Source organism: Cajanus cajan, chromosome 11 (assembly GCF_000230855.2).
Source record: "Cajanus cajan strain Asha chromosome 11, NIPB_CcT2T_4, whole genome shotgun sequence".
NCBI classification, from domain to species: domain Eukaryota; kingdom Viridiplantae; phylum Streptophyta; class Magnoliopsida; order Fabales; family Fabaceae; genus Cajanus; species Cajanus cajan.
Window position 1 is genome coordinate 32,765,074 of NC_138527.1, and position 5,489 is coordinate 32,770,562.

Here is a 5,489-nt window from a genome sequence, read left to right on the forward strand (position 1 = left end):
TAAAACAAAAAGAAATCAAAGACGTTACTGAGAATGATAATGTCAAAAATCTTCCATGAAACATGATTGACAGAGATTTAGCACCACACTTGTCTCTATTTATTTAGGCAGATGATATTCACACCTCCACTCTCGTATAAACACACCTCCTTTTTTAAAAAATATATATAAAATGTCTAAATTACCCCTAGAAAAAATACACCTCCCTTTACCGCACCCCGTTCCTCGCATCCCACACCCCCTTCCCCGCACCCCCGAACAAATCATCATCATCAACAAAGGGATGAACATGAACCAACCTCTTCCTTGGTGATCTTGTTCTTGTTCTTCTCACTATTCCATTGGGAGGCTAACAATATCCCCAATCATGCGCACCACCTCATCCATGTTGGGCCTCTGGTCGAGCACAAGCGCAACGCAGGACATGGCAATCTGCAACAACTGAACCATCTCCTCTTCGATGTTCTGGAACCTCATGAGTTCCGCGTCGATCACTTTCGCGGTCCACTCTTCGCGCACCACTGACTGCACCCAACGTGGAAGGTCGATCCCTTTCTCGCTCAGCGAGGCTTGGTTCGGCGCCTTGCCCGTTAGGAGCTCCAGCACCAGCACGCCGAAGCTGTACACGTCGGATTTCAATGTCACCTTTCGGGTTTCCAGAACCTCCGGAGCCCGGTAACCTGCCACCCGGTTCGAGGGAACCGGGTTCGCGAATATCGGTTCAGCCCGAAGTCCGAAACGCAGAGGTCGTGGTTCGGGTGGAGGAGGATGTTGGAGGATTTGATGTTGCCGTGGACCTGTTTGGCTGACACGTGGAGGAACGCCAGGCCTCGTGCGGCTCCCAATGCTATTCTCATTCGCGTGTCCCAATCTAGCGGCGTTCGCTCTGACCTTCTGCTCCCTGTTGTTAAAACGTTAATAGAGTTATTCGTGTGTCCCAATCTAGCGTGCTGGTTGCACCTCCGCCGTTGATCTCGCCCTCGACACCCTCTGCCGCTAGATATTTTAGCATCGAACAGCTCGCATTGCTCACTCAGGTTTCTTCTTTCTTATGTTTCATGCCTCTTCAGAAATTGTACCCCCTCTGCTCTTGTTTTTGGGAACTAGGAACTCGGAACAACCCCCTTTTCTTTTCGTTTTTTTTTTTTTAATTTGGGATGAGAATTTTGGGTTACCAATTACTGCTTCAATCTATCCCATCACAAGGTTCTATTCTACCGCTCTTGTCAGCGACTGAATAGCTGATTTCAAAGAGGCTTTAGGAAGGAGGGGTGTGTGGTGTGAGGTGTGGGGTGTGGGGTGCAGGGAAGAGAGGTGTAAATTTAGAAAAATTATTTTTTTTTAAGGGTAATTTAGATATTTCATATATATTTTTTAAAAAAGGGGGTGTATTTATATGAGGGTGGAGGTGTGTTTATCATCTGCCATTTATTTATTGATCCAAAATTCCATTTCGATATGGGCTTAAAGCAAGAGCGAGCAAACTTAATTCTGATTTTGGAGGCCCAACTATAAGAGTGGATAATAGGCCCAGTCAAGCCACATGCACATGCACCAACCATCATAATGGTGACTTTATCTTTGTCTTATTAATGCTTTCACCCCCAACAAAGAAAATCTGCTTCTACGAAAAACAAGTAACCTTTGTCTTAACCTATGTTTTGTGTTTCCCTCTAAAATCTTTATAAACATGTTGAATATATGAACAAAGTATTAGAGTCTTAGGATGAAGATGGAACGTAGTATTCTCCTCACATCAAAAGAAAAAATAAAGCCTCTACAAATGGAAATTCTGTACCCAAATTAATGCCAATCCGGTCAGAATCATTTATGAATAAAGTTTGATCTGGGTGGCCCGTCTCTTTTGGATGGTTCCAACAAGGTTCTTTAGTGTTTGTCCTCGAATCTTTCATATAGTTTATAGCTAATTTGATGCTCCCTTACCCAATATGATAAAGAGTCAGAAGAAACAAATAATGTGCCAGTAGACGGATAACCGTATAATAACTGGTTCTTCAAGAAACCCAAATAACAAAAGAGAATTGAGTCAGACAAAACTTGAATTAATTAAGATGACAAAGTTTAGATCACGTACGTCTCGCATTATTTGTCGCATTATAACATGGTTTTATAATGTATAAGTTGAGAAGAAACGGAAATTTAAATGAGAACATGGTCTTTGTTACTTGTCGCATTATAACATGGTTTTATAATTTATATGTATCATAAAAGTCTAATTGGCGACCAAAGCATAAACTTGATGTGGATTGGATATGAATTTTATACACACTTCATAATCTAATATTTGTTACTGTTGCTGCAATCAGTTCAAACTACGTATGAATTTATATGGCTGTAAATTAATTAACAGAACTTCCAGCTGCAAATATGTAATTTGTTTTTATGATGCCAATGCAAGTAAGCTGCGGGAATCTAATGATCACGATCGCATTTTTGGAATTTAGTTAATGGAGCATACCATTTCCCACACATTCTGTTGAAAATAATCTGGCATGTGAGTTTTGGCAAAGCTTGCAGCAATGATGTCTAGGTTTGATTTGGTAATTCTGTGACAGGTTAAAGCAAACAAGTATAAAAGGACACATGTAGAAGTTTCAATTCGATGTGATATAAAGCGAGCCATGTAAATAGTTGGACATATGCATGTCTCACATGAAGCTATGTTTTCATTAGTAGCTAGAAGCCTATAAAGTTTCAAACCATGAGTATCACTTGATACCGACAATGATATGAGATTTCTTTTAATTCTAATATCTCCATATTGCAAAGAAAACAAATGTAAATGATAGCTAAATACAAAGATCGCAGATGAGGTATATATGCAAATGCAAAGTCAATGTGTGAAGTGGTTTATAGCTGAGAAACCATTTTGAATGATCAGCATTAAAGTTCTAAATAAATCCAAGAAATAATGGGATGTAGGCATGATTATTACCTCGTTTTAGGAGCATTTTCAACAGGGTCTAGTGGTCGGTATTCAGCACTTTTGTTCATTTTCCACACACAAGGGAATTTCACTAGCTAGGTGGAAAAGAACAGTGGTAACATGGACTTTTATAAAGTTCAGTAAATGCATATGTTTGGCCTTGACTTCAATTAATTAATTAAATGGATGAGTTCTTCAACTCTCCATCCTTTTTGGTTTAGCAGTCACTTCAATGTGATGATGTTATATATAGAAATTTAATCATATATTACTCTCATCATTAGCTAGCAAGATAGGCTTTTCATATGATACTATCACTGTAACATTTCATTATAATTGCCAATTTCCATTTCATGTAGCTGACTTTAATTTGCTAACATCACCTCTTTATTTTTCTTCCATGTGATTGTAACCATGGATTTGAGTGTTGCAAGTTGCAATTACTCATGGGGTACTCTTAATTCTAATCCAACTTACATATATGATTGATGATAGCATATGGGCATACAGTACTTTTGGTTGTTTTCTTTGGTCATTTTTCTTTCACGTCATTGTAGCCATGAATTTTAGTGTTCCAAGTTACAATCACTTATGTGTGCTTTAATTAAAAGTTCCAAGTGATCAGGATTATTCATATCTAACTTGTATGATTGAAAACATATAATAAGTGTGCATTGCTTTTGATTGTTTTAGTCATTATGAATTAGAGTGTTGGGAAATAAAATGAAAGAAAAAGGAAAGGAAGAAAAGATAAAAATTAAAATTAAAATAACATATATATCACTGACAAAATAATTGTAAAAAATAAGATAATTTAATATTTTGATTACACAAGATTAGTTTTCTTCTGCCTTTCTATCCAAAACGAGATTGAGAAAGCTCGATATATTTCATTTTCTTTTTAATGCTTCCTTTTTGCATGTAGCAATACCAATCAGCAAATTTGTGTGTGTGTGTTTTTTTTTTCATTCTTCATATTTGTTTTGATGTTTTTTTTTCTTCATTTAATGGCTTTGAACCTAGTGTGAAAGTTGTAAGTAGTAACTATATTAGGAACGACAATAAATCAAACATACTTGATATTAATTCAAGACTTTATTAATTAGATAACTAATTTGCAAAGACTATCACAAAAAAAAAAAAATATTATGTTTTTACATTGATTATTTAGTAACTGGTATTATAAAATTACGGTGACAATTGAAATTTTTTATAACTTTGTTACAAGGTTACGAAGAAACAGATGTAGACTATATTATCCATTACATTGGTTATATGTTTAACTTACATTAGTTCAATATATAAATAATATAAAAGGAATATTTTACATTTATTCAATATATAAAAGGTTTTTTTATATCATTTAAAACCCCATTTGACTCTCGTGTACTGTTGTTTCTTTCCTAAACTCTATTGGCAACCTTTTGCAAAATGTCATAATATTTTTGAGAAATTTTTTGTTATTTCAATGTCGACGTGAACACCACCATCATCACCATTACTTCTACCCATTGTTAAGGATTTTTTGATGAAGACTTTTGATGTTTTCTCTCCATTTCTCATTATTTTTGTGTAACATAAGTAAATCCCTAAAAAAAACTTTTTTGATGGTTTCAAAATGGTTTGTATTATTGTATATGTCATACATTTTAATTTGTATATTTAGTATGCATATTACATTGATGTGCATGACTCCAAAGATATAGATCTACTCAAAGTCTCTTCGTCAAAACATCATAGTGGAGAGGAGAAAATATAGGAGGAAAGTTTCAAAGAGAAGACTTTAATAGTAGTACAAAAGAATGAAACAACATTGTAGTGGTCGTTAGGGTCACCCTGTATCACCATGCAGAAGAACAACGCCTTGTCATAGTGACTAGAATGTTATAGAAAATACATGTTTTTACATTTATTATATTATAATTGATGTAGAAAGTGTTTTCATTTACATTGGCGGGATCATCTGTTCTAAAATCAATGAAAAATATTTATTTTGACCTTGTTAAATATCTACTTTATATTAATGGAACTTGATTCATGAATCAAATGGTAAAATAAATAGTGACTTGCCACCTAAATATATGTCATTTATGGTTTACCTTGTAGATTACATGTTCAATTTTCATGAGAACATAGAAAATTAAAATGACATTTACATTTTAAACACTTTAAATTTTTTATTTATTTTTATGACATATTGTAATTCATTATATTTTTGTTTTATCTTAAAATATATACACTTTAAAAATGTTATAAAAAAAAGTATTATTAAATTTTATTAAAAAAATACTTTTTATTTCATTAAAATTTTGCTAAATTATATGTAATATTAAATTTACTTAATTATCAATGTTTACAAGTAATTGTTTATAAAATCCACAGAAAATAGAAGAAACGAGCCAGATCACGTGGGCAGCCCCGGCTCACTGCCCAAGTCTTGCTCTTATTGTGGTTAGGTTGTTGGATTATTTCTGGGTTCAGTATCCATCGGAACTTGAAAATTTAAATGTCACTATTTTTCTATTTAGTGATCATATATTAT

General features: G+C 34.3%; 1 pseudogene; it reads right to left on the reverse strand.

Annotated features, from left to right (window-relative positions):
• Positions 1-3,015, reverse strand: LOC109800437 (putative inactive receptor kinase At2g26730 pseudogene; annotated as a pseudogene).
• Positions 3,016-5,489: the final 2,474 nt, after the last annotated feature.